This window comes from Sparus aurata, chromosome 8 (genome assembly GCF_900880675.1).
Source record: "Sparus aurata chromosome 8, fSpaAur1.1, whole genome shotgun sequence".
In the NCBI taxonomy this organism is placed as follows: domain Eukaryota; kingdom Metazoa; phylum Chordata; class Actinopteri; order Spariformes; family Sparidae; genus Sparus; species Sparus aurata.
The window spans coordinates 12,110,304-12,120,383 of record NC_044194.1 but is presented as its reverse complement, the minus strand read 5'-3'; the positions used below and the strand labels follow the sequence as shown (position 1 = coordinate 12,120,383).

At 43.7% G+C, this 10,080-nt stretch overlaps 1 long non-coding RNA gene across 1 annotated transcript; it reads left to right on the top strand.

Moving 5' to 3' along the window:
- The first annotated feature begins 7,968 nt into the window (after window positions 1-7,968).
- On the top strand, window positions 7,969-9,253 carry LOC115586699 (uncharacterized). The gene is made up of 3 exons (XR_003984903.1): window positions 7,969-8,010; window positions 8,309-8,424; window positions 9,215-9,253. It is a non-coding gene; the product is annotated as an uncharacterized LOC115586699 (long non-coding RNA).
- Window positions 9,254-10,080: the final 827 nt, after the last annotated feature.

Below are 10,080 nucleotides of genomic sequence, written 5' to 3'. Positions count from 1 at the left end.
TGTGTATTCTTCTTCGGGGGTGCCTCTTTAACACTGAGCTTTAGAAAAGCACATCTCCTCTGTTGTGTTGACAAACAACAAAACAAACAATATTAAATGGAGGAGCTGAAGTTTTTCACATCATTGATGGATAGGGGGAATCTGAAAAGGGCCGAAGGGAACTCGAGTTGAATGAACACTCAAGTTTGAGACGCCGGTAATTATATGATTGGTGCTCGGGGGATGTGTCGTTATACATGGGCTATAAACCGGAGAGCGTTTTGAATAAGATGACCAAGGTTGTGAGAGTGAATCTAACGCAGGACACTGCATAAGTATTCACTGAGCCGCCTCATCAGTACTTTATGGCTGCATATTATGGCTCTCCATGGTGAGACCTGTGAGGAGCACCTCTCCCCCTAGTGGCAGAAAACAAATCAGCCCCCCGCATGAACTCAGAATCATCTCGGGTCTGACTCCCTTTACCCAAACAGCTCCGGCGCCTCCTGAATACATTACGACATAAACCCGAGCGCTTTCACGGGCTGCAACAAAAATGTGATTATGTTTGTGAAAATAACAGTGCTTCCGTGCTACTTCCTCTGCATTCTGGGAAAAGGGGGCGATGTATTAATATAGCTCGTGGCTTAATTGGGTTTTTGGATGGTAGATTAATTAATTTGTGGCTAATAGGCACAAACACGAGAAAACAAACTTCTTTACTTTAAGCTCGGGCTGTACATGCATCTAAGTAAGTAATGTAAATTATGCAGATTGTGTTGATTCTTCTGACAAAGAGGTTTTTGCAAGAGGTGCTTTAAAAGATTACTCCTTCCTGGCATTTTATCAATTGTACACTCGCATAAATAAGTTACGCCGCAGATTTGAATTATTAGTCTGCTCTGCTCTAACAAATACTGGGCGATGATTAACGACAGGGGTTGTTTATAAGTGAACTAATATCATCAATTTTACAATACAATAGCGTGTAGGCTATATAATGTACCACAAATACAAACTGCTACGGATTTCTACAACAACAATACAAATATAAATCTTTACCAAAGTAGTCAATGTCACACGTTTTTTGTGAGAGTTTTGATATCAGTTTCAGTATTTAGACTTTCACACGACACAGAACTTGTGTTCTTAGAGCTAATTATACTTTTTCTGGTCTTTGAATCTGCAGTTTTATCTGAAGTTTCTCCCCCGAAGAAACTGGATTTCTGATGCAACACAGAAAAAAAAGACACAGGGTTCGGCTCAGCCTTGTAACTCTGCTGCAATCCATGCCCGCAAACTGATAGCTCACAGAAATAGAGCCCCCCTGGTCCTCGGCATAAAATGTGCTCTAATCAGCAGAACATCAATTAACAGTTGGAAATAAAATGTCACCTTGCCGTTTCAGTGGGGAGGGTAGGGGGGGAGAGAAGGCTTCTCACCCTCAAGCTTTCATTTGGAAAACTTTTACATTCTTTCTTATGGTAATTCTCTGATTGCACTGTGCGCCTAATGCCACTTTCATTTACCGGGGGTGTTAATTATGTTTGCAAAGTTTTAGAACTCAACAAAGCAATTAGAGCCAAACTGTTGTAGCAGAAAATGTCATTATTCAAATATGTATTTTTTTTTTTTCAGGGTCTGCTGTTAATGTGCGTTTTGTACTAGGAAATGTTGGCACAGATATTGTTTTGACAGGTTAATTGGAAAAGACAGTCGGAAGAATTCAATATGATTTTAAGGGGGATGTTTCCCTGAATGTGAGGGTGTTAAACAAACATACAAACTCAGGCATTATTTGTTACATCACAAAACAGAAGACTAATCCTTGTTTTGTCCAACCAGTCGATCATTTTCACAAACACAGACTAACTTAATATCACAAAGATCACATTTGTGGAGTAAAATATTTCCAATGTGTTTGATTTAACACAAATTTCATGTTCATCGATGCAAATGTTTCAGCATGAGGTCAAACCGCCCCTTTATCCACTTGTGTCTGCAGATTTCGATTCCAAAATGATGTGCTTTGGATCCTTTTACTCCCGAGTCCTGCCTGTGTGATAATTCTCTAAAGTTAAACAGCCATAAAAGGCTTGAGAACTCTGACCTTCACAATCTAACTAAGCAAGAGAAGCCAATGATGTGGAACAGACCCATCGCGGCACTCACATGATGATAAACTACGCCCCAGCTTTGCTAAAAAATAACTGTATGTCTTCGATGACATATATAGCGCCAGCATTTCAATACGATCCCAATTTATTTTGCACTAAAATGGTTTATTGTCGGCTATAAAGCATATGCAGCAAGAGGCGGAAGGACGAGGCTGCCTCGGTGCAGCGAGTGTGTCTCAAAGGCATATTGTTCTCTGTGCAGAGCTCAAGAGCACATCTCAGTGATGTGCCTCGGCTCCACGAGGAGGCCGTAAAAACTATCAAAACTTATAAACCTTATCATTAGTCTGCCTCATGTCACTCATCCCTGCTACTTAACTCACAGTTAGCTGTTTTCGTTCGACGACTTTCTACAAACTTGCGAGAAACTTCTATCATGAGTGGGAATTTTGGCACAACAAGAAATAATTTGATCTCATAAGAAGTGTTTTATAACAAGCCCCCCCCCCCCCCCCCCCCCCCCCCAAACCCCACCCCACGCTAACAGAACCACCACCACACACACAGACACAAATTCAATGAATTTACAGACATGTATGCTCCCGAGCAGTATTTGTCACTTTGTGTCAAAAAGTTATCATAGAGAATCAAACGGGGGGAAAACAAAAGGTTTCGCTTGTTGTTGAACGTGTCACCATACCGGGTCATTTACAATCCTATAACATATTCAGACACTGAGCAGATAAGCGAGCGATACATCTTTCACCACGCCTGCCCTTCACACTTGTCATAGCAGCACCATAAACAGCATCCATAACAATTGAGCCCACAGAGGGAAAACCTCCAATATGCAGAGGAGCCTGGAGCTAGGGCACACTTTGCAAAAGAAAAAAATGGATATGTTTTTCAAGTCGCTGTGAAAATTCGAAAAACATTGTTTCTTGTGACAAGCGGTGCGTTCTCGGCAGGAACTTTTATTTTTTTTGCGGCAAACAGCCCTATAATTAATGAATAATGTAGTGTTTAGCGGGAGCATTCCATTATTTGTATACTTCGTGGAGGGAATCTTTATGCGTATGTAATTAATCATAATTAAGAAGGTTTTGACAAGAGCTTGGGGACAGAGCAGACAAAGCCCTCTTTCTATATTCCCAAGGAGGGCAGGATGAAATGATGGGAGAGTTATGCAGGCAGCTAATGAGATACGCTTCCCAGTTATTGTAGGTCTTGTTGTGATCTTTGGTTTTCCCTCGTGTTCAGGGAGATCACCGAGGGTTACAACCGCTGGCTGGAGGAGGGAGGACGCACACCTCCTTGTTTCTCTTAACCTCCTCCTTAGATCTATTACAGTGCACTTCACAAGGCTAAGTACCATTTAATTTAGTCGCCCTCCCATATTTATCTTCTGCTCGTGATTTATGGGGTTCGAATCTGTGCGCCGGAAATGTAGGGTATCTCTTTATTGTGTCGGTCCACAGATTTTCAGACGACGTTACACAAACAGCCCTTCCTTCCTTCCTTCCTTCCTTCCTTCCTTTGATTAATGTTAACCAAATTATGAACCCGCGTCAAAGTAATTATTTACAAATTATTACAAGTTATTTTTGTGTACATTTGTGTTGTTTGCACATTAGATGTTTTCACTTGCCACATATAGACTATCTTTTTTGAACATATTTATAATTGTTTATCTTATCATCTTATCCTTTATAGTGCTTTCCCCTGACCATTTTGTTTCATACAAGGCTTTTTAGCACAAATTTTAGTATTTTACTACACATACTACTTGTGTGTATGTGACAGATAAACCCCTGAACCCCTGAGAAATAACGTACCACACATAAAATGAAATCATAAAGTGAAATAATCGAGATGAGTTGAAGGTCTTCAACACTTAACATGCATCTTGGTTGATCTGATCATGAGTGGACGGCTCTCAGCGAGTCAGTTCACACCTACAACGGCATTACAATGTGTCTCTTGAGTCGCCACTTATGATCCGAACTCACTTCACCGCTCTATGCATGTTAACGCAACAGAGACCAGTTGCGTTTGTTGTTTTTAGCTGGAAATCCAATGACGGGTCTCCTGTGTACTCAATGAGAATCCAACCCCACCTTTAACCACAAAACAGCCCTATGTCTCATTTATGCAAGCAGCTTAGTACAACCTATATTTGTGGTCAGGCAGCAATCTCTAGCGATCATTGTATTTATAACGGGAGCAAAGGAGGAAGTCAGGAGTCTGCAGCTACTACTACAATCTCCATCCATCCATTGTCTGTAACCGCTTTATCACTTTTATGGGGTCACAGGGGTCACAGGGGTTTTTTGCTGGAGCCAATCCAGCAAAAACCGCTAGCGGTACTATGCGCTAATGTTTACGGTGGATGTATCACTATGGCTCGCCGAGATGTTGTCGTTCAACCGAACCAGTTTGACCCAGAATCGGACCCAGAAGGAGAGGCTCCTGAAGAAATACAGACTCTGCGGCTGCAGCAGGACGTTTCAGAATGGTTAGTGTGTCTGTATATGTTACTTAGTTTGTCCGTACGTGTTGCTACATTTACTACCATGTAGCTAATGGCTAACAGCTAGCGAAAGCTGTGTTTGTCTCCAACACAGTCTGTTCGTCTCTGTCTCCAGTCTGCACGTTTCCAGACTTTTTACTGTGACAACCAAGCTCCCTCGTGTTATTGGTATAACTAGTTAGCCAGTTTCAAGTTGACTTCACCATACTCGTAGACAACTGTAAAACGTGGCGACACTTACCGGTGGCTCTTGTGCAGTTGCTGGGTCCGGTATCGGTATGACTGATCCTTTTATGAGGGTCAGTGTCGAGGCAAAGCCAGCTTTGTACTGACCCTGGTTACTGAAGCAGTCCGATGTGAAGTGGTTAGCATACGAACTAACAGCAACAGTAGCCGGCACGTTGTCATTAAAAATGAAATGCAACCACTGTCTCTTCTGTTGTTTTGTAGCTGGGACAGAATATAAGCACTTGTGTTGATTTATACAACCAACAACAGAGCAGTTTGCGTGTCTAGCTCTGAGCGACGACATTGCGAAACACTGCTAGCTTACCGCTGGACACACCGAACTTCAACCTCGGGGATGGACGCCCCCCTCTAGGATATCTCCTATCATCGCGCAGAGGAGGCCGGCCTATGAACATCTCTCCTTCCGTTACGTAACCAAAGGAGCTGAATCTGAATAGCCTGTAGGAGCGCCGTTTTACCAATGGGTGACCATAGATGTCATTTTTGAAATGGTCACACAATCATTTTGTGAGTCAATGGCAATAAATCCATGAAGTCGTTGTGTACCTTTCAATGTTGCTTCTTGTTGTCAGCAAATTGTGGTTGGTCGATTGAGTACGTAACGCCGCTCACACAGAGAACATGCGTTTTTCCTTCAACGTGGCCTAGGATTTGGTACACACAGCTAAAAGAATGTAGGTCATATACAGCTCAGATTACCCCTGAATGTGGTCTTAGAAATTGTATCTCCATTCTTCTAGGGTGCATTCATACGTGTACTTAGAGCTGCCCACTTGTGATCGTATCACCTGGGATGCATGTTAATGCCAGGTGTAAACAGGGCCTTATCCACACATGAAACACAAGCAGGCTCTGTTGTACTTACAATTAAAGAGGAGGTGCAAACACATTTTAACAAGTTCTGCAGCCTGAGAGAGAGGGAGACTGATGAGACAGAGGTCGGGACCTTAACAACGAGGAAAGTTCATGCAGCTTGTCGGCACCTGTGTGTTTGACTGGCTGCGTTAAAGGTGTCTGACTGTTTGATCAAAGTCCTGAGACTCTTCAAAGTCCAGAGTGCGAGATGAAGAGGCGCCCGGGTGATGAATGACCTCATCCCTCAGTCCACCCTCTCTAATTTTCCTTTTTGGAAAATGAAATGAGCTCGTCTGTGTCTGTGCTGCTCGTTAATTGCTCTTCGCGAGCAGTGTCGAGAAAGTGGATGACAAAGTGAGCATACCATCTGCAGCAGCTGCTTACCGGAGGCTAATGCCCCGAGAGCACGCATACTGTCCTGACACTGGCATTTCTCACTCCGCGCTGCTCCTCCAGTCAGGAGCAAAAAAAAAAAAAAAACCACCTCGGGTTGAATAATTTAGCCAGCGATCATCCACAAAGGCAGCCCGAGCGGGGCTGGCCTCGAGGCTGCATAGTTTACACATGTTCCATTTTTGTTTGGATGCTGTAAATAAAGACATGGTTTAGCTTCAAAACAAGTGAAAAAATCGGCGAATCGATTACCGGATACAAGCGGGAGTGCGACGCCTTCTGCGATGACTGATACTTCCTATAAGATTATCATGAGCAGTAAAGAGTGGAGATTTGTTGAGTGATCTGCAGCGCTGTCCCACTTGGCGAAGTGCTGAATTGTGTTTGATTTCATAAATAATTGCAGTCATCAGGGACACACATTGTTTTAGGCTTAACCGTGTTGTTTACCCATGCCACATGTCTGAGGGAGAGACACTGTTGTGGATACACATCGCCCTCAAGGAATCTTACCAAGGGCCCACGGTTGGCAAGTGTATTAAAGGCTTCTCCAGTGTGTGCGCGTAAGTGTGTGTGTGTGTGTGTGTTTGTTAGTGTCTGTTGTGTGAACAAGTGAGGGAGAGAACTTAAAAGGGGGAGAGAAAAACAACATGCATCCAGTAGTTGAGGTATTTAGGCGAAGCTGTAAGCAAACACATCCGTAGCTAATGAGGCCTGGCATATGGAGTGATGATTGGAATTCATCATAGCTCACTGTTGCTGCAGTGCAGGAGTGCTACGCTCCATCACTTAGACAACCACTAAAGACAAGAAGAAGTAACAGAGCTCCTTTTTTTAAAATTTTTTTTACCCCAGTGTTAACAAATTAACCGACACATATGTGGGCCAAAAAAGAAAGTTGAAAAGAAAGGTGATTGATTGTTCCCCAGTTGCCTTCCTGTCAGCTCGGTTTTCTGTCAGCAGAGGATACATGAAAGATGGAAACCATCACTGCCTCTGGCCCAAATCCCACTTTGCACTCACAAACGTAGAAATTCTTCGAAAATAACAGAAAAGCAAGAACTTTTCCCATCCTTGTGACCCCAAGAGTTTTCAGAATGAGAGGGGCAACAGAAATTTCTTTTGGAAGAGGTGTGGCGCTCACTTCCACATGTGTTCATCAGAGCCTTGTGAGGAAGTCTCTGTGGTGGACTGTGTGTGCGTGCTTTTTTTTTGTGCACAGATGCATACACTTTGCATTTATGTGTGTGTGTGTGCTAAAGAAAGCTGAGAGGTGGAGGAAGCGCAGAGAGCTGATTAAGAATCGGTGTTTAGGCTTCCTCTGCCTGCGTTTCTGAGCTGGAGATGAAAGGCAGCGGAGGTGGAGGTGTGGGTGCAGGTGCTTGAATCTTTATCTGAGTGTCTCCCTGCACAGTGGAGGGACTGCCGTGTCCCTATTATGGGTGAGTGCGGCGAGCTCAATAGTCCCAGTCACCTCTCAAAAAAACAGCGGCGCTGTAAAAGCGGCGTGGTGCCAATTAGGATGAAGCGAGCAAACATATGCCTCTCTCGGAAAAAATCCTGATGAAAGTGCATATTGATGCCATAAATTAGAAGGGTACAATAGATTGTTGGGTGTTTGTGTGTAAATGTTTAATTAACCTGCTTGCCTACATCGCTGCTGCGCTTCGCTGCTAAGGAATCAATCTACTTAGCAACCCATTTAACAATACAAGGCCTGCCTTGTATGACACATTCATTGGGGACAGCCGAGCAGTTGTTAATGTCTTCAAATTAACAAAGCCATTAACCCAAGTGATAATGGTCGGTTTTCATGTGTGTGTGCAGGTTGTCCAAGGACGATAACTCTGAATAAAACCCCAGGACTAATTTTCTTTATGGCTTCAGGTGAGTTATCTGTGTTTTAATGATCACGGACATGTTTAAATCAGGTTGCTAATGACGTAGGATGTGTTCAAACTCGGGAATAAAATCGGGAAGTGTCTAATAGAAATGTTAATAATAATCAAAACAGTGTGTGGTGAAATGGCTGTTTATTGTTCAGCCTCAGCTCTCGGTTTTTCACTAATTCAAATATTTATCACGTCGGCGCCTCGATATTCGGCGTGAATGTCGCGGAAAGCTTTCGACAAATCTTGATTTTAACACCCATTAAGTTCTTCACGGTTTGTTTTTTTTCAAACAGTGCCACATAATAGCGAGCAGCCTGCACCCCTCCCCTCCCCTTTTTGTAGAGATCACAGAACACAGAGGGGGCCATGATGACCCCGTCCCAGAGGAGCCTGCTGTTTTGCCTGCAAGGTAAAGAGCTGGGATGCAGAGGAGCTTTTTGATTTAATCACCGTGCTCCGCGGTGCACAATGTGTACTAGGAGGAGATGGCAATTATAACGCCCATGCTGGCCTGCTGTCCTGCCCGTGTGGTGATGTATTCCCCGGGGCGTCACGGGGAGACGGTGGCGGGGGCACTGCAACCATGAAAGAGAGCAGCATTCCCCCCGCAGACACACCAGGCTTATCACACTAAGAGCCAATGACGAGCCGGATCACTGGGGTGTGCCACACTTAGTTAGTGCCTCCGTTTGAGCAGAATAAACACTTCAAAACAAGGTGCCGGGTATTTTTTATGTTTTCTTTTGTCAGTACTTTTCTGCCAATCCAGACAATCCCGGCACCGCACTGACCCAGTTTGCCTGCCTGCTTCACAATCGATTTGATTACACAGCTTTGTGTATGGCGGTTTTCCTTAATCCTCGCATTACCGCCACTCTCACAGTCCAGATTTAAAGCACCCCTTTGATTGTATTGTTTATACTAAGAGGAGAGGATATGGTATTATGATACAATATTGATATTTCCATAAATAAGTACGAGTGCCGGCTCTCCCACATACTGCCTTCGTCAGACTTCTTCAACACCGAGAGGAACTAGCTCAACAACTTTTCATATTGGATCAATCCTACAAGGAATATTGTTGTTTATTGGCAAACATCCTGACACATCATCATACACAATGAAGCGGGCATGAATAATTAATACCCCTCTCATACAAAATATTCACTCGCACTCCAATGGTGTTTACTCCCCTGCAGACATCCATACTGAGGATAACCTCTGCTGTTTAGAGGAGCTCTGCGTCTCACTTCTCCGCCGCCGAATGCTGAGGAGTTACAAGAGAGACGCGGTAACAACATGAAAGCAGCAGGAAATAGATCAGTAAATACACAGCAGCGCTGTTTAAAGAGTGGCTCGAAAAACACTGCGATTGTGTTTTTCCGAAACCAGGAAAAATAGCAGCCAAGAGCCGGTGACTGCAGAGACCGAGGCTAAAAACCTGTGCACAGGTGAGCTGATAATGAGCTTTGGGACACATTCAAAACACATTAAAAGAGGAAGGTTTGTTTAGCTGAATTTGTTTTATTGATGATAATAATTGCGTTCCTTTCAATTTCTCGAGGCTACATCAGCTTACTTTCCCCTCGTTTGCCGCGTTTGCTCCGGATTGAGCGTCTGTTCAACACATCGTTGTTTGGATTGGACGGATTCACGGCCTTTCCTCCTTCAGGATCCCAAAACTAAATTCATTTTTCAGCCACATGAATTATTCTCCCTGCAAACGACTCTTATTGTTATTTCTCTTTCGCTGCATTTCGAGCACATTTCACATTAAAGTTGGTACCTCTGGTTTAGACGAAAACCAACAGACTTACAAGTGAATTTTGTATACCTTGGTGAATGTAACCCAGTTGGGTCCTGTAGACCGTGTGCAGCTGAATATTCAGCCGCTGACTGACTGACTGATGGAAGATGGTGCAGCCCTGGGGAGACGTCTTTGTGGGAGAAATATGACACTCCCCTTGTAACTGTCTCGGAAGTCAATGCTATCACACTGTCAAACTCAGAACTCTCTTCCCCGCATTTCTTTCATTCCCCCCCCCTATCTCTGCATTCGAAATCA